This window comes from Ascaphus truei, chromosome 13 (assembly GCF_040206685.1).
Source record: "Ascaphus truei isolate aAscTru1 chromosome 13, aAscTru1.hap1, whole genome shotgun sequence".
In the NCBI taxonomy this organism is placed as follows: domain Eukaryota; kingdom Metazoa; phylum Chordata; class Amphibia; order Anura; family Ascaphidae; genus Ascaphus; species Ascaphus truei.
In genome coordinates, this window is record NC_134495.1 from 26282500 (window position 1) to 26306509 (window position 24010).

The window sequence follows — 24010 nt, forward strand, 5'->3', positions numbered from 1 at the left end:
TGTATTGCGTCCCTGTGAAGTCTCTTCGGGACATAATTAGGGTAGCAGAGGTTCTGAAATATTCCTATATCTCTGACACTGCTATTGTTCCAGCAGTGGAATGGCCTAATGTCGCCACCTTGTATTATACCTGCTGATGGACCGCGGTATATATTGTAGGTGTACTTATCATCACTACTACAGTAAGCCTATAAATGGTTCACTGTGGAGTGTATGCTTTACATTACAAGATATCGCCTATGTGAGCCTGATATTGGTTCAGCATGGAGATGTACGTGTTTAAACAATAAAAATGCAGCCAATGGTATCAACATACCGACTCAAAGGTACATAAACCGTTTCAAACACAACCACTACCATGGTGACTTAAGGTATCTGTCATCATGAAGTGTGTCTTTCAGCAGGTACAATTCTCTTGTATACACCGTCACTATTGAGTGAATAAATATGTTTCATAACAAAGTGTTAATATTAAATAATGGGAGAAGCGCAGGGATTCACTTTCTGTTTTTTTTCACATATGTATGGCCAATCTTTTCACCAGCAGCATTCTCCTTACACGGAGAAGCACAGTGACTATATATTTGTTTTAACAGTTTCTGGTGGGCCGAATTAAATCCCTAGCAGCATGCTTCCAGTTGGCACCACTATTAGGGTGTGATTAATTTGTATGCATTTAGCATAGGGACCTGATACTGAGACTTACCTTGACATTGGTTAGCATGCTTGTCATTATTTGATCAAAGGATGTAACCAAAAGTCTCCTTTGTCTCCTTTGTCGTACAGGCTTAGTGTCAGGGTCGTACAGTATTAAATGCGCGCTGGCCATCAACGGTATCCCTCTTTAGTGCTGCTCCCCGTCTCCCGTGATCAGCGGGGCTAGGAAAAGACTCACAACAAACAAACAAAAGGATGGGGGCGCAGATAAAAGGGAAAGAATCACTAAGTGTTCAAAAAATGCATCTAGCAGTTTATAATGACATATAAAATAAGTACAAAAACTTACAATAAAATGGGATCTTATTGATCCAATAACACCAGGCAGCTAAAAACCACAACAGGAGCTCAGTAGTCCAGACAACCCCCCTCCTCCGGATCGCAGATGGTATGTGCCGAAGGGAAGCTCCAGACCGGCAACCACTTGTAGTTCTCCCTGCTCTGTGTGAAGGCAGCACTGGGTTTACAGCGTCGTCACGTTGGTACCCGCATGCAATGGGCTCACCTATGCGTTTCGTGTCACGTGGGCCACTTAGCCAGGGCATAGCCACAATACTCATGGGAGCAAGGCTAAATGCAGCAAGCTAACAATGAGAGACCTTGTAAATCGTCTGGAAATTGGTATCATCAGCCCTCCAATTAGTAAATCACAGCAACATATAACAATCTACAATTGAAGAACCTATATAAACATACATACTTATACATTAAAATCAAACATATACAGTACAATAATAAACAAAAAGCGAAGAAAAGCAGCAAACAAAAAACATAAGATATGGATTGACCAAAAATCATATATATTTATATATATATATATATATATATATATATATATATATACATACATATTTATATAAAACAGATATATGTATATATAGGAGGAGCCTCCAATAGCAAGCCAAGGCGGAACTAGGAAGTAAGCATCGATTGGCTGCTGGTGCACATAGGTGTGCCCTAAGATGCAGCCTAATCAGGATTGAGGGTAGAACTACTCACGTGCTGTCCCACGCACGTCACGGAGGCCAGGGGGTGGAGATTAGGGCCCATGTCACTCCCACGCCGATTCCTGGGACCAGAGGGGGCGGGACCAGTCGCGCGCTGACCCGCGCATGTCACAGAGGTCAAGGGACTGGGTCTGACTCGCGCGTCCACGTTGTATGACAGTACGAGGGGTGGGGCCAGGATCCGCAGATGCATGAACAGACTCCACAGGGTCCGCGCACGCACACGTCACAGGATCAGAGGAGTGCGCATCTTGAGTGTCTGCTATAGAAGGGCCAGAGAGGTGAGGAGACGGTCCATGACCGCCAGGATGGTGATTCCTGACACCGCCAAAGGATGTTGCCCTTGGGGAGTTATTTTTCTCCTTTTTACAGCGCACAGCCATAGAGAGTCAGGGTCAGTATAATGATAAACTAATTTATTAGACAAACATAATAAAAAAAACTGAGTTCTAACACTCTCCTACGCGTTTCATGCCTTGTGGCACTATATCAGGGAGATACACAGATCAGGGAGCAAATGTGAGTACTGCGTCTTATCACATTTGTCTAGGGACTATCCCAATGAGGCTATGAGGGGTGAATTCATTTTTACAAGCACACTGCTTTCAGGGAAACATTGTCCCTTTTACAGGTTTTTTTGAGAAATAATATTATGCATATACAATCAAATGAAGGATTTACTTCACCCCTGTATTTCTGTGTCTCCATTTTTGAACAGTGAACATACAGTATATAAAACAATTATGTGATCCAGTACTTGAGAACCAGTACCACTGCTTTTTTTTTTCAAATATTGTTGTCTTTGGGGAGACTTGTATGTTTTCATATCAAAGAAGTCCTGAGCCGAAGTGATAGCAGTTGGAAGCAAGCAGACACACCCCTTACCCCATAAAAAAATGCAGTGGGGAGGAGAAGATGATGATTTTCAGGCTTTTAAAGCTGGCTGTCCATTTCTTGATGAAATTAACTTTGTCCATGCTGACTTAAGGGACAGTAGCAGCGAAGGTGAAGTATAGTAGGGAGACCTTCGTTGGGGGGACACCTTTGGGTTGACTCGTGTGCAAATAATGTTCACAGAAATCTGAAAGCTGTAAAGCAGCGAGTCCTTATAAAACTATAATTCAACCCTTATAGCATCTTGCCACATGAAAACATTCTATCCTTGAGTATTTCTTTAACATTCTGGTTTCTCAGGGTATAAATAAAAGGGTTGATCAGAGGGACAACCACAGTGATCACGACTGCCACCACCTTGTCAAAGTCAAAAGTCTGACCCTGCTTCGGCCTTGAATACATGAAAAAACAGCTGCCAAAGAAAAGGGTCACCACAATGGCATGGGAAGAACAGGTGGAAAAAGCTTTTCCTCTACCCTCCACGGTTTTAATTTTTAATATGGCTATAACAATATTACAATAAGATACAACAGTAACCAAGAAAGTAAATAACAATGTGGAAGAGGTAGCAAATATCAACATCTGGATTGCAGTTGTGTCGGTGCAAGAGTTCCTAAGAAGTGGACCTACATCACAGAAAAATGGTCCATCACTTCAAAACAAAATGGCAATCTCATAATTAAGGTTGTAGGTACAAGCATGGCGAAAAATGATCCCAGCCATACTCCAGCTATAAGCTGCAAATATACACGTTTGTACATGATTGCTGTGTAACGTAGGGGGTGGCAAATAGCTACATATCTGTCATATGACATTACAGCAAGGAGAAAGAACTGAGCAGTTCCCACTAGGAAATAAGTATAAAACTGGGTAAAACAGCTAGTCAAAGATATAGACTTTCCATCAACCATGAAGCCCCTTAGCATGTTTGGTACAATGGTGTTGGTGAAACAGATGTCCATAAATGCCAAGTTACATAGAAAAAAATACATAGGCCTATGGAGTCTTTGGTCTAAGAAGACCAATGTAAGGATAAGGACGTTCCCTGCCATGGTGATGAGATAGGACAGCAGGATCAGGCAGAAAAAGAGTACAGACAATTTTGGAAACAGAGGGAAACCCAACAGAATGAACTGTGTCACAGTGGTCATGTTCCTCCCATCTACAGTCTGCATTATAAGAATGTAAAAAGCATGAGAGTCAGGAGCAAGTAAAGCATATAATAAAACACAGCTGTGGAGAGTGGTAAACATCTGTAGATGTTGGAATTAATAACAACGATAAGGATTCCAGATATTTCATCAATACGATTCACAAATAAGGGACTTATCCAAATAAATACTCTGGAAGCGAAGTGTAGAGGTTATTCCTGGAGGCTGAAAGAAAGAATAGCAAAATAATATAATTATTGTGAAATTACAACAATTATCCTATGAACAAGTGAAGGGGTTAAAACTGTTTTTGATCCAAGCCCTTATGAGATTAGTAATAGCCTAGTCTATATATATAATATATATATAAAACTCAAAATATGTTTGTCTGTGGGTTTGTGCTCGCTCTCATTGGCTTTCATTGGCTGTCAAGCTCTTCCATTTGCTGACTGCAGGCGGGCCTTGGCTGTCAATGTCTCGCATTGCCTGACTACGGGGCGGGCCTTGGCTCTTGAGGTCTCTGAGTGCAAGGCAGGGTGAAGTCATTAAAAACACACACAGAGAGGGGAGATACCTATATTATATACACTCAGAGGGAGGGGAGATACATATATTATATACACGCACAGAGGGAGGGGAGATACATATATTATATACACTCACAGAGAGAGCAGAGATACATATATTATATACACACAGAGAGAGGGGAGATACATATTTTATATACACACAGAGAGAGGGGAGATACATATATTATAGACACACACAGAGAGAGTGGACAAACATATATTATATGCACACAGAGAGAGCAGAGATACATATATTATATACACGCAGAGAGGGGAGATACATATATTATATACACTCACAGAGAGAGGGGAGAGAGGAATTGGACATATGAAGGGGGGGAACGGAGCTGTGACTGGCGGGGGACCGCAGCAATGAAGGGGGGGACGAGGCTTTGAAGGGGGGGACGGAGCTGTGAAGGGGGATGGAATGGAGCTGTGAAAAGGGGGAATTGAGTTGTGAAAGGGAGGGGGGGAGACCGGAGCTGTGAAGGGAGGGGGTCTGCATTCATGTGCAGGGGGGACCAGATTGCTGTGAACGGGAGAGAAAGAAAGAGGGGGCAGAGAGGGGAAGGGGGAGAGAGAGGTGAATGGGGGGAGAGAGAGGGGGAAGCGGAGACAGAGGGGGAGCGGGAAAATTACATCCCGGATAACGCCGTATATCAGCTAGTATTCAATATTCTTTAAAACAAAATGCTAAATGTGCAGATGTCTCAACATAGGCACATACTGTACCTCAGAAAATACAAGGTTTCCAAGTAATTAAATGGTAATGTTGCCATAAAATACTGCAGTATGCCGGGTACTGGATGAAAGGGAATAGATACAGATGTAGCCAGAGTTACTGTTTTTGTGACCGCAGACCAACAGGCTGAAATCCTCGGCCTGTATGTGTTTTGTCCACAGCCCCCGCAAATGGTACATTTTGCTGCTAGGGAGAATTAAAGAAACGTTAATCATCCCAGGCCAGAGAGTCTGTAATAGCAGTGCAGAGGATTCACAGAGAGTAAATACCTCTCAGTGTCTCCCCAGAGCAGTTCTTACAGACTCTAATCTGTCCTGCACTTAATGATGTAGATCAGTGTTGCGCTGGTGGGGGACGCGCCTACCTGGGGGGGTGCAAGATTGTTTAGGGGAGTATAGGCGGCGGGGGCGATATTGCCAGAAGCAGAGAGAAAAGCAGTCTGTAGCTGCAATTTCTCCTTCAGCCATGAGGTGTGCTGTGCTGCAGAGCTCATGCAGCACAGGCTTTGCCTTGAGTGAGTGTGTGTGTGTGTGTGTGTGTGTGTGTGTGTGTGTGTGTGTGTGTGTATGTGTGTGTGTGTGTGTGTGTGTGTGTGTGTGTGTGTGTATGTTTGTCTGAGAGTGTGTGATTGTACGAGAGTGTGTGTGAGAGTGTCATGGAGAGGGGGGTCAAAGAGAGACATGGAGAGTGGGGTCAAAGAGAGACATGGAGAGGTGGGAGGGGGTCAAAGAGATGGTGGGAGGGGGTCAAAGGGAGACATGGGGAGGTGGGAGGGGGTCAAAGAGGGACATGGGGAGGGGGAGGTGGGAGGGTGGTCCGAGAGTTAAGCTCAGTAATAGCCAAACCATTATATTTAATATTCAAGGACTCCAATTCCACAGGCTCAGTACCACAACATTGGCGTAAAGCAGATGTGGTGCCTATATTTAAAAAGGGAGCTACAGTACTACATTATATCATACTTTTTCTGGTGCACACGTTATCTACTGTAATTTTTAAGTAAACCCTGCAATGTCTGTTAATGTGTTTGTGCATTATTAAGTTATTACTGTATGTATCAATCAAAAATGTATTTGATGCAGCATGGATGTTTCATTACATAGGTTAATAAAATGTTTAATTTTCACAGTATGGCTATTACAAATAATATTACAATAATATTTGATATTGATGAAGATCAGTTCTAAAAATTTTTACACATCATTCTGTTATTCTAAATTGTATTTAAAAGGTATCAACACAATGTGGTATGTCAGAAAAACATGCTGTTAAACCACAAATAATGCATAGAAGTTAGAAGACTTCATACATATGATGCACATTTTGTGAAAGTTTGTGACACTTTCAAGCGCTGACATTTAGAAGATTTTTTTTTCAAATACAATTTTAATAAGTAGACCAACACTATATGTCTTTCAGACCAATTTCTTATGAACCATACCATGCTTTCCTGCTCTAGAACGGACTTTTAATTTGATTTGTTAGCAGGGGGTAGGTATATACTGTATATGAACATTCACAACTGCATCATCTAAATGTATTATTTCATTGTATTATATTACAGGATTAAATAGTTGTAATTCTTAAAATGAACAGGTGAATATTTGTGCAATATTACAGTATGTTAGAGAGAGTTTCATATATTACACCTTGATGGGTATTTATAAACTCACTATAATAAAAACACCATACAGTATACAGTATATCAAAGAAATGTCCATGTTCTGTAGATAGAAGTCGGATTTTGTCTAAATCAATTGTAGTGCTTTTTTACACCAATTTTGCAGCACTGTGTGGACAAATTGCTATTTCCCCTTTACATTTAGAAGTATATGAAATATGAATCAAGTGTTTGAAATGGTTGAATTAGGAGTTAGAATTCAGGGAAGTGGTTTAGCCTCTAAAGTATGAGGAATATTTCAGGATTCATATTTGAGAGGGAAATGGAGGCAGATTCTTAGAGTTAGGGAGAGGAAAGTTAGAATTGGTCTTTGATAAGATAGGAATGTCCTGTAGCAAACCTTAATGTTCTCAGCATCGGGGTAAGCTGCGGTCACGTTACCAAAGTTGCCCCAACACTGGAGGATTAATGCTAAGGGGGTCCTATCCAGAAGCATGGACACTCCGCAGCATGGCCGCGGCAGAGAGTCTCCGGCGCAGTGGACTTTCGCTCTTTCAGCCACGGCTCTGTAGATGGTAAGTCTTATTCCATCTGTGCTGTATGTTAGATGCAGAACATCAGATAAACCTACCTTATGTTTGGTGAGTACAATACAATTCAGGTTGCTGACAATAAACATCTGTGCTGAAGATTCAGCTTGTAGTTGACTCCATAACTGCAAACAAAAACCAGTACTTCACTTTACTTTCTACAAGCAAATAACGTTCCACAGTTTGCTTTAAGTCCTGCCCAACAAATTATTGTCCTTCTGATACGTAGTATGTTACATCAAGAACATAACAGAACCCATTGTGCAGATGTAAGCAATATTAAAATCCATATATATATAGTTTTTGCCCCCTGGAGGTTAATTACTTATGAATTGCTTATATACTGTACAGTAGTCTGGACCAGACAGCCCCACTCAAGAGAGAAAGAGTAATTATATGATATAGCTATTTTTGCTCGAGGACAGAAGGAATCCCTAAGTCCTAAATACCAAGGGATAGTAAAACAGATAGTAATGGGACTATAATAGCACACAAATATGCATAAAATGTGTAAGATAAAAGATAAAAAAAAAAAAATTTTCCCCAAAATTTTTTATTAGGCATTTAGATAATTCACAGTATACATGAAACAAACGATAATACAGCCTAATACAGATTTTCTCCTTTTGTTGGTTAGAGAAACCGGAAATAAAAGAGGAAAGCTCACCGCTCCCGTGACCCTCCAGGGGCTATGTGGGGAGCGCGAGTATGGAAACAGAGAGTAAGAGTGGGAATAGGAAGGGGAGGGTGGGTGGGGGGGGGGGGGTGGGGGGGATACCCATTGCTTCCCGTGTCCTCAGTCTATTTTCATTGGTGCCCCTGACCTGGTTTTCCTTTCTCTCTCTCTCTTTTTTTTTTTTTTTTTTTTTTACTTTTCATATGTGGATTAGTGGCGTAGAGGTGCCATATGGGATAGCCACGGATCCCATGTTTTGTTAAAGGAGTCAGTGGATCTTTTCAAGAAGGCAGATAGTTTCTCCATATTCATCACCTCTTGCACCCTATTTTTTACCGTTTGTTTTGAGGGGGGAGACACCTTCTTCCAGGCGGCCGCCACCGCACATCTAGCCGCTGTAAGAATGAAGGAGTGAAGGAGATTAGTTTACTTGTTGGTCGGTCCAAATTTTCTAAGGGCCTGGCCAACAGGTAGGTCAACGGGTCAATAGGGATTTTGAGGTCTGTGACCTCCTCTATTAATTTTTGTATTGTTCCCCAATATTTTTGAATTTCCGGACATGTCCACCAAATATGGGCCATGTCCCCCTTCTGACCGCAACCTCTCCAGCATAAATCGGACGCCTGGGGGTAAATTTGATTTATTCTAACTGGGGTAAGATACCAGCGAAACAGTATTTTATATATGTTTTCTTTGATTGTGGTACATATGGAAGTTCCTGAGGCATTTTCCCAAATTCTTTCCCAATCCTCTCGGTCTATAACTATTTCCAATTCTGCTGCCCAATGCAGCATATAGTCATGTGTAGGGGCTTCTATGGCCCTTTCCAATTCACCGTAGATTTGTGTTATAAGACCTTTCTGGTGGCCTGTTTCTCTACAGAGCCGCTCGAAACTGGAGAGAGGGGGAAATTTCAACGTTGGGGATAAAGTTTGAATAAAATGCCGAATTTGTAGATACTTGAAGACATCCAATCTTGCCATTTCATATTTGGTTTTTAGGCGTTGATAACTCAGGAACTCCTCAAAGCTCAGGAGGTCAGCAACCGCTCTAATATTTTTTGTTTTAAATTGGTCCCATTGTCTGGGCTCACAGCCAGGGGGGAATTTCGGATTTTTATAAATTGGTATGAGTTGGGATTGAGGTGTGGTGAGCTTAAATTTAAATTTGCATTTCGTCCAAATCTCCCATGTGTGTCTCATTGGGCCTAACTTAAATTTACTGTTCTGCATGTCTTCCCTGCTCAGGGACCAAAGGCAAGCCGGCAGTGAAGGCGTCCCGGCGTAGTATGATTCTATGTCTAGCCAACAGTATTGGTTTGGGTTGGCGTTCCAGACTACTACCTGTCGCAATTGGGCGGCTTGGTAGTATTTTGTGATGTCTGGAACACCAAGTCCTCCTCTCCCCCTTGATGCCAAAAGAACTGTCCTGGTGATTCTGGGTCTCTTACCCTGCCAAATAAAGTGGAAGATTAGTTTTTGAATGTTCTTTAATTCTGAGCCAGGGATGTGGACCGGGAGAGTCTGAAAATAATATAATAATCTAGGGAGTATGTTCATTTTAACTGATATCATCCTCCCGATCCATGATATCTGATATCCTCCCCATTTATCTAGATCTTGTTTGATTTTCCGGAACAGAGTCGGATAATTTTGTTGATATAGGGATTGGTAGTTCCTCGTTATCTTTACTCCCAAATATTTGATACTCGAGGAGCTCCAATGATAGTTAAAGTTTAGTTTGAGGAGTTTCACCTCTGGCTCTGGCAGGCTTAAATTTAGTGCTTCCGATTTGTCATTATTGATTTTATAACCTGAAATATCTCCAAAGTCCCGGAGCTCTTTTTGGAGGTTAGGTAGGGATGTTTGGGGTTGTGTAAGGGTTAGGATGACATCATCTGCGAATAGCGATATTTTGTGCTGCCTGTGTCCAATTTCTATTCCTTTGATGTCTCTATTGGCTCTAATTGCAGATGCTAGGGGTTCTATGGTTAATGCAAAGAGGAGAGGAGATAGGGGGCATCCCTGTCGAGTTCCATTAGTAATCTCAAATCTCTGGTTACTGCCCCCTGGTAGTTTTACTGTTGCAGACGGGTTTTGATATAATCTACAGACTCTTTCTAGGTATGCGTCTTTGAATCCGAATTTACACATAACTTGGTCCATGAATAGCCAGTCTATTCTATCGAACGCCTTCTCTGCATCTAGGCTTAGGAGTAGTGCTTTGGTCTCTGTGAGATGGACATGTTCAATAATGTCTATTATCTTCCGAGTATTGTCCGAGGCCTGTCTGCCTGCTACGAATCCTACTTGATCACTATCTATTAATCTCGGTAAGATGGGGTTTAATCTATTTGCGAGTATATTGCTATATAGCTTGAGATCACAATTAAGCAGGGAGATTGGACGATAGCTTCCACACTGCATCGGGTCCCTGCCTTCTTTATGTATAATGGCCAGGGTGGCCAGGGACATTGACGTGGGGATTTGATTTCCTTCCATGAAATCGTTAAATATCTTTAGAAGATGCGTGGATAGTACTGGCAAGAATCTCTTATAGTAGACATTAGTGAACCCGTCGGGGCCAGGAAACTTAGTAATTTTTAGTGATTTGACCGCCTCTTCCAGTTCCTCTTTTGAGATCTCAGCGTTGAGGACTGTGTTTTCCTCCTCCGTTAGTGTGGGGAGCTTACATTTATCTAAATATTGCGCTATTAATTCGGATGCTATTGATTCAGGCCGGCCATTTTTTGATCTTAGATTATATAGTTCGGTGTAAAATTTTGTAAATTCGGCTGCTATTTTGCTATCACTATGTTGTATCTCACCAGACCTACTCTTGATTGCCGTGATTTGGGACCGTTTATGTACCCCTCTTAATTTAGTCGCCAAAAGTCTGTCTGCCTTGTTCCCCTTGTCATAATATTGTTGGTTAGTCCATTTGAGGGCCTTCTCAACATCCTCCAGCTGGATTTGTCTAAGTTTTACTCTGGCTGTTGTCAATGTTTTATATATTTTTTTTGAGGGGTTGGCTTTATGAGATTGTTCTATTATTTTGATATTATCCGTAAGCTCCTTTATTAATTTTTGGCGGGCTTTTTTCCTGTGGGATGCGATAGAAATGAATTTCCCTCTAATGGTTGCCTTATGGGCCTCCCACAGGATTGCTGGTGAGGAGACGGATCCTGAGTTAAAAAAAAAATAGTCCCGAATAGCGGCTCTGATCTCTCTTTCTATCTCAGGATGATTGAGTAATGAATCATTTAGTCTCCATGAGTAATTTATTGTTTTTTCAAAGGGGGTCGTCAAGGTTAAGGTAATCGGGGCATGATCAGACCATGTGATTGGTCCTATGTCGGAGTCGGATGTCGCCGCCACCACATTTTTTGTGGCCAGAAAGTGGTCTATTCGAGAGTAGGTCTGGTGAGGTGCTGAGTAAAAAGTATAGTCTCTCTGGCCCTGATGTTGGGCCCTCCATATGTCCACCAGTGAGAACTCGCTTAAGATTCCCCTAAACCTTTTCCCTATGATCTGGGAGGGGGTTGTGCGGGGGGGACCCATTGTGGTTGATCTGTCCTCGGTAGGGTTAAGGATCATGTTTAGGTCTCCTCCCACTATCATCGATGACAGATATCCCGGGTCTATGCCCTCGAGAACTTTCTTTAGGAATTCTGTTTGGTTCTCGTTCGGGGCATATACATTGACCAGAGCGATTGCTGAGCCCGCTAAGGAGCCATATACCACTAGAAATCTACCCTCTGGGTCCGCAGTTGTTTTGATATGATTGAATGGGGTGCCCTGTCTGATCAGGACAGCTACACCCCTCTTTTTACTAGTAAACGATGCGCAAAAACACATTGGGAACACTTTTTTGAATAAATTTGGGGGGTCTTGTGATGTGAAATGGGTCTCCTGTAGGAATATGATGTCTCCCCCTGATCTTTTCATATCTTGAAGTGCTACTCTCCTTTTTCGGTTATTTTGGAGGCCTTTAACGTTGAGTGAGGTTAATTTAATTGTGGCTTGGCTAGCCATTTGGGTTCTTTTTTTTTTTTGGATAATACCATAAGGCCTTCTCTTTCCCACTTGAGAGGCCATGATCCAGTAACTCTGAGTCTGGTTTAAATTTCTGAAGGTATAGAGGTTGTGTGTTTTTTTCGGTTAGAATAGATATCTTAAGCTGAGGAAGGGGGGCGTGGGAAGGGGTAGGTGGGGGTGGGGTGGAGATCTGCTGGGACAGGGTCAGCAGATAGAGATAGATTGTAGCAAGGCCCACAAAAGGCCTTAACATATTTTCACCAGCCTTAAGAACGGCCGGCATTTGGACCAGGTGGGTCCCTTGGGGGTGATTCCGGGTTCGTCAACCGTTGGAGGTCAGAGGGGTCCAGACCCTCTATAGAATTTACTTAACCCATTTAGTATAGACCCCCAGTCCATGTGTGAGGAGAAGCAAAGAAGGCATAGGAACATTTCAAGTAATTCAAACATTTCACATCTCAAAAAGACAACCATATTGTAACTATGCGTTGTGAGAGTGGAGTAACCTCTTAAATATCTAACTAAAACAGTTTCCGTTTTCTTTTGTATGCTCGCTTCCCTTGGGTGGGAGGGATAGGGGGAGGAGGGAAGGAGGGGGGGGAGAGGGGGAGAGGGGAGGGGGGGGGAAGGAGAGGGGAGGGGGGGGAGGAAGGAAAAGATAAATTTTAATGATGCAAGAATAAAAATAACAGTGGATAGTTCAAAAGGAGCAAACGAGTTCAGTATGAATGAACTAAAAATGAAAAATGTGCAAAATACTATGCAGAGTACATAAATAAAGAGAAATAATACTACTTATTCACCACTGTAGAAAAGAGCCAAGAGGCAGCAAAATGTGACTAAAACTACAGTCTATACTCATGACCCCTCTAGATTGTGATTTCTCACAAGCAGGACCCTCATTACCTATACATGTGCTAAAAAATGGAAAAAAATAGCTTACAAACAATAATCTGTCGCACTCTGAATAAATGTAAAGCACAAGGGAGTGAGGGAGAAGGAGAGAGGTATACAAAGAAAAACACACAACGTTACAGAATTAACCTTCATTAGGCTTAAAAATCTGATGAAGGTTAATACAGAAACGTTGTATGTTTGTCATTGTACTGAGGGTGATAATAAGGGAAAGAAGGAATGGAGGAATGTGGCTAAAGTTTGGTGCAAAAAGGGATGGATAATTGGAAGCAAATAATGGAAAGACAGAATCCCTCTGAGTGCACTCTATACTTCTTGTGATGTAAAATGGATGGAAAATAAAAATACTTTAATATTAACAATGTAAAAGTGGATATAACAATTGGTAGGGGAATCTTTGGCCAATCAATGAGCAACATGGACGTATTCAAAATACACACTAATATAAAAATATAGCAGATAAGTTTCCACACCAGGCTGAGTTATGAGTGGGTATATAGTGTCCTGAATATCCAGTCATTTCAATAAGTCTGCACAGTATTGTAATGCCAGATTCATGTAATGAAAGCATACTGTATATACCAATGGAGCTATAGTCCAATCTATATCTAGCCCCAAAGAGATTATGGTGGTCAATATCAATACACAGCTTTGGTATAACCCTGTTCTTTGTCTTAATAATTATGGCTACTATATGACCACTTACTAATCACCTTTTATAGATCTCAGGGACAATGTAGGGTTAAACTTACTGTTCTGACAACCAAGCATTAGTTAGTAACTCGTGACCACTTTTTATTGCTTATACATGGCCTGCGTTTATAACAGTATATTTAGTTACAGACCCTTCATCATATATCTAAGAGTCCTCTAATAATAATACTGATTGAATCAAGATTCCCCTGGGTTACTATCTCCTGCTATGTCCACTCTATCGGATACTAGAATTGTTTGCCCTACATGACTGTCTCTACTCAGCAGGCTCAATAGGGAACCACATGTAATACCCCTATTCCCTCCCAAAACACTCCCCCCCCCCCCAGGGAGATTTGCATGTATGTGGTGATATAGGGCTACGGTGCTAACCTGTTTTATATACAGATGCCTGAGCTTCCGCGCATGGGGAGCTTGGGGTGCAAGGTGCAGCGTCTTCACCTGTGAGGATCCCGCCACAGACTGGATGACCCCTCACATAAACTATACCCACAGTGAATAACAACTCACACAATAATATGAACAAAAAGAAACTTTACCAGCAGGGCATATACATAATACACATGAGAACAACAGTAATGGCAATAAACAATAACATCCCCTCTCCTCTTACAGGGAGACTATCACTACCTCTTCTCCCTCCATCTAGACCTATACCAGGCACCTTGGATGCCACATGTCACGGACAATGTCCAGCAATGTTTGAAAGGTTACATTACACCCTTAGTTTTGTTGGTGCACAGTTGGGTACCTTCCCTCTGAAGCTTGGGCAACATTGGCCTCACTCCCTTGATGGAGGCAGATGCAGCGTCCCATGATGCAGGGCCTCAGACAAAACTCCCATCACTCCTTACCACCGGCAGCCGCACCCATGGTCTCTGAAGGGCGAGGAGTTCCTCACTGGAGTCCTTCCCATTCTGCGTTGTCACTGGAATCTCATTAATAGGAAAGGTCCTAACTATGGGCCGCCTTACAATACACAATCTACTGTGGTTGGGGCCTAGCTTGGGCCTATGAGGAACCGCTGTCCTAGTCCTGGGATACCTAACTGGCTCCCAGGACAGTCTGTGTGCTCCGTGTGCTGCTCCAGCACAGACTTTTGTTCGTCATAGTTCACGTGTATATTAGTCCCTTACTCTGCCTAATTAAAGAATTATTAACCGCTAAGTTATTAAAGGGTTAAGGGACATTAGATTATATTTTTCCATGTATTCTTTCAGGCAACAGAGGACATGGATCTGGAGTATGCTGACGAGGATGCCCTTCATGATGGCAGGGTTAAGTTGAATGTTTTATTAACTTTATTAATGCTGGCTGGCTAATGTTTGATTTTATAATGGGAAAATGCATATTATCCAGGTAGTTGGGTTGTTGTGTTTATTTTTGTTTCTTGGGGTAGAGGGATTGTGTGAAGGGGGTAGTAGACCCAAAGGTGGGTGTGTAGGCCTTCCGGGGCAGTAGTGTGACTGGTTAATCCCTTCCCACTGCTATGGTAGTGAAGGGGTTAACTCCGCCCACAACCTTCCAGGCAGGCCTAACCACCCACCCTGGGACTACTACCCCCTTCACTCATCCCCTCTGCCCCATGAAGCAGGCTAATGAGGTTTAACCCCTTCATTGCCTTAGCGGCTAGCCGCTAAGGAAATTAAGCTGTTTTATTATAAATTGTAATAATAGTGTAGATGAGCAGGGGGTCTCCGGACAACCTTGTTGATTTCATGTCCGGGGACCCCCTGCTTTTTGAGATACTGCCCCATTATGGGGTGCTGGTATCTCCTATGCATTTAAATCCCACAGTCAAGTGATTGCACCGAAGGCAATGGGAGGAGGATAATCCCAACTCGGAGAGAAGCGGGGTGTTTTCATGGCAACAGGGGGAAACTAGAAAACAGATTTTTACAGCTGCCTGTCGATTTCTTTCTGAAATTAACCCTGTCCACGCTGACTTAGGGCAGGGGAGCCCAAACCTTTTGAGCTGCACCCCCCTTTCTGTTCCCGCAGCTACTCACACCCCCTTACTGTTTGACCAATGTCAAATGACGCCGGTTGTGACATCACACAACCCCGTTGCTATGGCAATGGGCGATCTCCTCTTTGCGCACCGCTGATTTAGGGACAGGAGCAGCGAAGGGGAAGTATAGTGAGTAGACCCTGTTTAAAGAGACTCATATGCAATGAATGTTCACAGAAATATAAAAGCTGTAAAGCAGCAAGTCCTTATAAAACTGTAATTCAACTTTTATAGCATCTTTCAAGATGAAAACATTCTATCCTTGAGTATTTCTTTAACATTCTGGTTTCTCAGGGTATAAATGAAAGGGTTGATCACAGGGACAGCCACAGTGTTCACGACGGCCACCAACTTGTAAAGTCAAAAGTCTGACCCTGCTTCGGCCTTGAATACATGAATATAGAGCTGCCAAAGAATAGGTTCAGCACTATGGCATGGGAAGAACAGGTGGAAAAAGCTTTTCCTCTACCCTCCACGGTTTTAATTCTTAATATGGCTATCGCAATATTACTATAATATAAAAAAGTAACCAAGAAAGTAATATGGAAGAGTTGGGAAATATCAACATCTGGATTGCCGTTGTGTCGGTCTAAGAGTTCCAAAGAAGTGGACCTACAGATGCAGCGGCTGTTATTTGAACATTTACCTGGGTAAATGTTGCGTTATGCCGCGTGCAGGTTGAGATATATTCACTTGTTTTGCCGGGGCAGACATAATGGCCCATTGGATAAACACAGCATGGGTCCCTGTTGTGTGAGTCCTACCAGAGTCTGCCTGTCTGTAATAGACGCGCAGTAAGAGATAGAGTGACAGATTCAGCCTAACTGCGAGCCTCTCACAGGTAATCGCCGGGGTTTAATTTAATTTTAAACACTAGAGTAATATAACAGCGGGTCTCTAGAGCTGAATCACATTAATTTCAAGTCGGGACCCTTTACTTCCCAAGATACAGGCCCCGTAATGGGGTGCCGGTATCTCCTATGCATGGAAATATATCGCTTCACGTGATTGGGACATTTCCATGCATTGGAGATACCGACACCCATAACGGGGACTCAATCTCGTGAAGCAGGGGGTTGCCGGACTGAAACCAATGCGGTTCTGCTCCTGAAACCCCCTGCTCAAATACACTTGTCATAACATCTACATTTAAATATGTAGTAAGCACCAATACACAACCCCCCCCCCCCACACACACATACTGTAAAACCAATACTTATTTTTAGAGACACAGAATTAATACCACAGGTCGGGTCAGGGTTGGGGTTCCTGGGGGGTTCCCATGGGAGTCTGGGGACTCTTAGGTGGTCCCTGATAGGCTCTGTGGCCTCCAGGTGGTCCCCGTTGGTGTCCATGGGCCCCAACAGGGTCCACTGGTTGTCCCCGTAGGTGTCTGGGGGCCCTCAGGTGGTTTTCCCGGGTGTCTGGGGGCATTGGGTGGTCCCTGAGGGTCCCTGGGGACCCCACAACTGTGGTGCCCCTGGTTCCTCCCTGCAGGGTTCTGTGTGTCTCAGGTGGTGGTGTCTGTGGGTGTCCGTGGGTACTTGGGTGGTCGCCATGGGTCCCCCCGACCTGCGGTATCTTTACTGTATTTAAAAAAAATAACAGAAGATCAGAGAATTTTATCTGATCCAGTTACATCTACAATTTTGGCAGCAGACCCCTCAACAAATTGTACACACAAACTCAAGTTCATAAAACACTTCGCTCCGTAACACTTTCAAGAGCACAATTCCATTTCAAGACAAGTCTTTTGACCCAAAATTTGATGGGACTCGTAAAACTGGACTAGGACTGCATGGTGTGTGTGTGTGTGTGTGTGTGTGTGTGTGTGTGTGTGTGTGTGTGTGTGTGTGTGTGTGTGTGTGTGTGTGTGTGTGTGTGTGTGTGTACTTAGTAATGCTACAGCCTCTTACAATGCAACATTGCCGGAAGATATCAGAGAGCTCGAAAGCTCGCACAAATAAAAGCATTCGTTAGCCACAGAACGGTATCGTCTATTAATTTTTGATTATTAAAGCTCGGCTAACACGGTACCGATACCTTTACATCTACCTATGTATAAATATACATTATACAATATATATACATTATACAATATATATATATACATATACATATATACAGTGTTCGACAAACCTATACATTTGCTCGCCCCGGGCGAGTGGATTTAACCCCCGGGCGAGTAAATATTGGCCCAAGCAGCACACGTTTGGTACTAGGTGGCGAGTAGATTTTTTTGTGTGGCGAGTAGATTTTTTTGGTGATTTGTCAACCACTGCATATATATATATATATATATATATATATATATATATATATATATATATATATATATATATATATATATATATAATGAGAGAGAAAAGAAGGCCCTAAAAAAGCACTCTAGTATGTGTTAAAGTACAAATCACATAATATTTATTGATGTATTGTCACAGAACAAAAATTGTTAAAACAAAGCACAGAAATGGTTAAAATACAGCATGGATCCCCTGTTCATTACAAAGCTAAACACATCCTCCAATAAAATTGCCCACAATACACTTAGATAGTGTTCTAAGGTACCTGACAAGATAAACCTGGTGTGACACCCAACGGGCTAAATAAACACGGCTAGGGCTATGTGATCCTCAGCAAGAAATCAAATATGACTACTCTCCCCTGCAATCTAGGGTTTGTCTATAGTGACAAAAAGTAGCATGTGAGTAACAGCAGAGATACACAATATACAGCCTGCAAAGCACATGTAAGCCTGTAGTTGAAAGGAGTGATACATCACTTATGGTCAGGTACAAAAAATCGGTACATGAAGGGAGAGACAAGGAGAGATGCTAGAGCATAGTAGAGTGACCCAGAGAAGGGACAAACCAGGGGATCCTGCCTGCTAGACCTGCTCCTACGCGTTTCGGCACACAGCCTTCTACTGGGAGTGGTCTATATACACATACACACAGGTAAACCCCGTTATAGCGCGACCCGTTATCACGTGGTTTGCACACACTCTCACTGCACACACTCTCACTGCACACACACTCACAGGACACTGCACACACACTCACAGGACACTGCACACACACTCACAGGACACTGCACACACACTCACAGGACACTGCACACACACTCACAGGACACTGCACACACACTCACAGGACACTGCACACACACTCACAGGACACTGCACACACTCACAGGACACTGCACACACACTCACAGGACACTGCACACTGCACACACACTCAAATATCACAAGCAGTGGCTGGAATAGCGTCTCTTACTTCTAATTTATCTGCTTACATTGACACTTTTCTCCAAACATACGTCACAGGTATGAGATCCTATCTCAGAGATACAACAGCATTTTAAATATTTTTACTGAGATTGAGTGGGATGACAAATACATTTTAGGGACCTGTGATGTCACATCTTTCTACACCTGCATTAATCACAGAGATGGTGCGGCAGCCATGAATAGAATTTTAAGTAGATATCCAACCAGTGCAGATGAACAGAGAGAGTTTTTGCTGGAGAATATATCCTTTGTTTTATAGCACAATGTTTTTAATTTCGACGGCAAGTATTATTTACAGAGATGTGGGACCGCCATGGGGCCCAAGTTTGCGCCAAGCTACGCTAAATTGTTTATGGCCGTATGGGAGCAGGATAACCTCTGGTTCTCCCATCCGTTCGGCGCAGTCTTGGTCCTCTGGCACAGATAAATCGATGATGTATTTTTTATATGGCAGGGGTGAAGCAAATCTTAAACTGTTTTTAGATTATTTGAACAATATAATTAATATAACTTTACATCACGAACCAGTAAGACTACACTAGATTTCCTAGATCTCACGATACATATTGACAATAACCAGATCAAAACAAAAAACATATTTTATACCTGTTAATTGCAACAAGTATTTATTAAGAAGTAGCTGCCATCATCGGAGGTGGCTGGACAACATCCCACCCAGACAATTTCTGAGAATCCGGAGAAATTGCACGGATGTATCTGTTTTAAGAGAACAAGCAAATATTTTAAAGAATAGGTTTATAGAGAAAAACTATGATAATGTGGCCCTTGAACTAGCACTCAATCATATGAGCACCATTGAAAGAGGAGAAATGCTAAAACAAAAGTATCCAGTATAAAATATTTTTCCTTTTATTACTACGTATAGCCAAGATGCAAACAAAATATAGGCAATAGTGAAAAAACACTGACACATTTTGCAGAAAGACCCTATTCTGAAAGAGTTCTTGCCAGAACATCCTAGGGTTATTTTTTAAGAAGGCCACACATGTAAAAAATAGGTTGGCACCTAGTTTTTTTAAAAGAGCTGGGGAACCAAAGAATAATACTTGGATACCTAAACCCAAAGTTTTTTTTTATGTGTGTATAATGCAAAGCATGTAAGCAAGGCTCTAATGAAAAAAGGAGTTTTACGTCCACAGTGATGGGGAAACATTTAACACTGAACAGTTTTTAAATTGTAACTCTACTTTTGTTGTATATGTATTAGAATGCCCCTGTGGACTCCAGTATGTGGGACACACCAGTAGACACCTGAAGGTCTGCATACTGGAGCATATGGACAATATCAGAAGGGCTCTTATGACCCATAATGTGTCTAGGCAATTATGTCATAAACATAATAGTAAGATGAAAAACAAATTGGTGGCGCTTTATCCTAATGTGTAGGCAGCCTGTGATATATCCCTGAACCCCAGTCAGGTGTTAAACAGTGCAAAAATATATATCAATGGCGCTCTACACTAATAAATAATAGACATATATTAATAGTAATGAAAATATACAACCAGTGGTGTGGATGTTTCTCCTGGGAAAAGATGTTCCACATGTGATGGGAAAACATGTAAGGGAAAAAAATCACAACGTAGTGTAATACTGTTAGGCATACATACAAACATATAACATTAGACGGACGCTGAGAACAACAGGTGACCAATTACAAACACATTTAATAAGGCATATCATTAAAAATACATAAAATACATAAAATAGAAACTGTTAGGACTCTCCAACTCAGGTGGGGGTACCTGCTTACCAGATGTAAGAAGGTAACAGGCAGTGGATAATTAAGAGTATCCCCTCTATGGATGGCTGCTGCTGTACCGGACTGCTGGGCTCACACGTGTGTTGTATGCCGTGGTGCTTGCTCCCTCTGTTTGTGGCATCCGCCTCTGTGCGCCGTGGACACGGAAGATTCTCGTGTCAGCCGGGGAATGGCAGTTCCCTTCTGCTCGGCTGCTGGAAGCGCGCCAAACGGAGCTACTGCAAGCGCGGATGGATATCCGCCCGAATTCGGCAGTCAACGAGCATCTGCTAGCAGGTTCCAAGGGGGACAGGATATACCACCGAGTCTGGAGGACCTCTCAGAGACACCCTACGCGTTTTGAAAGTCTAGCTTTCTTCCTCAGGGGTAAACGTAGTATAAAAAAGTAGTCCCTGTATGTCCCGATATATATAGTCCCGGATTAAAGGTGCAGTACATCAGAATAAACTTGCTCATGCGCAGATGTGTGCTTTGGGACTCTCAGCGTCTCGAACAAGAACATATACACAAAAACAAACATAAAACATAAAAGGACAGATGATACATATCAAATACTAATAATATATTTACACTATCTAAAAATTACAATGGAACAATAAAAAAAAAAAAAAAAAATATATATAAAAATATATATATATATACAGCCTAATCTCAGAATCACTATCGATATTATTAAACAACAGTTGTGAGCCCCGGATAAGAATGTTGAGCAAAATTCAAACTATCCCTAACATTAGATCTTATACTTATTCAAGAATAATGAGTATTAACCCTTGTAATGGGTGAAATGTGTGATGGTGCTATGTGAGAATAAGAATATCTATTCCCATACATTGGGTGATAAAATGTGATAATATTTTATAAGTGAATAAATTATGTATATATGTGATGTGTGTGAAGTGTTATAAGCTTAATAATATATGTCAATTGTGAAAATTGTTTAATATAATATAAAAGAAACAATTGTGCAGTAGTAACTAAGTAAATGTGTGAGTTCATTAAAATGCATCTAATTATGTATGATGTGATTACTAAAAATATATGTGGCTGCTACAGTGTTAATTTTAAATAGAGACAAATGACCTATTACTTATATAACTTATATGTGATATTTACAGAAAAATATATAAAGTGGTTATCCTGTGGTGGTCAATAAAGTTAAATGTAGTGGTGTACTATACCTGGGCCCTGTATAATGGAGATGGAACAATATATTTATTAGATGGATACTTTATCTATCCAGAAGGAAAGGTTTCAGGTCAAATTCAATATTGAGCCCGAAAGGGGTGAGTGTTTTTAATTCGTAAATCCAAAAGGATTCTCTTTTACCTAGTGCCCCTCCCTTATTCCCACCGCGCCAATTTGTCGTCACTGCCTCTATCGCTACACATTTTAAACCTTTGGGGTTTTTGTCATGCACTTGGAGGAAATGGCTCGATACGCTATGTGTATCTAGGCCTCTTTTAATATTGTAAATATGTTCATAGAGCCGACGTTTAATCGGTCTAGTGGTCATACCCACATACTGCAGACCGCAAGGACATTCAAGGAGATAAATAATATTTGTGCTATTACATGTGATGTGTTGTTGTATGATATATTGTTTAGAGGTTTGAGTAGATGTGAAAGTAGTTTGTTTGAAGCTGAATCTACATGCTGTGCATGTATTACATGTATAATACCCTTTCGTGACTTTTATATTTGTACTAGTTTGAAATCGACTGTTAGATCTGAGTGGACAGCTTGGGGCCAACCTTTGGCCTATATTTGGTGCTTTAGTGAATATTATTTTGGGTTTTGGTGGAAGTATTTTAGATAGGTCTGGGTCTTTTCTCAGGATTGGCCAATATTTTTGAATAATCTTTTTAATTCCTGGTGCCATTTGATTGAATTGTGTGATGAATGGTAATTGGATATGTGTATTGGATGATTTGGGTTTGTATTTAAGGAGGGTTGATCTGTCTATTGTTTTGACCTCAGAGATGACTCTATCAAGATGGTTAGATGAATAATTTCTATTGATAAATCTATCTCTGAGGTCCTGTGCTTGTGTATGGAATGCTTCTGGTGTGGAACTGTTTCTTTTGAGCCTGATAAATTGGCCTTTGGGGATGTTATCGATCCACGCAGGGTTGTGATGGCTGCTGGCATGCAGATAATTGTTGGCCTGAACCTTTTTGAAGTGAGTTTTGGTATGAATGGTATTATTGTAAATGTATATAACTAAATCTAAAAACTCTAAAGAAATATTACTTGAAACAAAAGAAAATTTTAAATTAAATGGATTATTATTCATGTATATTTGGAAACTGTCTAGTTCCTCTAGTGAACCAGACCAAATAAAGAAAATATCATCTATGTAGCGCCGCCATAGGACCAGGTTCGCTCCAAAGGGACAGTTGGACCAGATGTATTGATTTTCCCAACTGCCCATAAACAAATTTGCATAACTTGGAGCAAACCTGGGACCCATGGCGGTGCCACATATCTGTAAATAATATAAATCATTAAAATTAAAATAATTATGAGAGAGTATGAATTGAATGCCTGTGGTGATAAATGATTTAACTGATGATGTGATAGATGGATCATTATCTAGAAATTGGCCAACAGCATCACAACCCTGAACGTGGTCGATAACAGTGTAGAGTGATGTGACATCAGCTGTAACTAAATAAAAATGTGATTGCCATTGAATGTCCTTGATTGTCTGCAGCATGTGGGTAGTGTCCCTGAGATATGAAGGGAGTTTTATGACATACGGTTGGAGATAATGATCGATGAATTGTGACAAATTTGATGTGAGAGACCGGATGCCTGACACAATGGGGCGTCCAGGCGGTTGTTCCAAATTTTTATGAATTTTAGGTATAATATAGAAAATGGGAATTATAGGGAATTGGTTATACAGAAATTCGAATTCCTCTTTGGTAATGGCATTGTTATCCAATCCTGTATTAAGAAATGTAAGTAATTGTTGTGAATAATTGTCTGTGGGATTGGAGGGGAGGGGTTGGTAAGTAGAGACATCCTCAAGGATACGCATTGATTCTTGAAGATAGTATGTTTTATCCATAATTACCAACTCCCCTCCTTTGTCTGCTTGTTTCATTACGATCGAGCCATTCTCTCCAAGTGCACGTAACAGTTGTTTTTCCTCCATATTAAGGTTATGTGTAGTTAATTTATAGTTACGACTCTGTTGTTCCAGGTCGTCGGTGACCATCTGTGCAAATGTGTTGACAAACGGCCCACCGGCGAATCTGGGAAAAAAAGTAGAGGGTTTTTTGA

General features: G+C 41.6%; 1 pseudogene; it reads right to left on the bottom strand.

Moving 5' to 3' along the window:
- Window positions 1-2850: 2850 nt before the first annotated feature.
- LOC142464600 (olfactory receptor 6M1-like) lies at window positions 2851-3769 on the bottom strand (annotated as a pseudogene).
- Between the last annotated feature and the right edge of the window lie 20241 nt (window positions 3770-24010).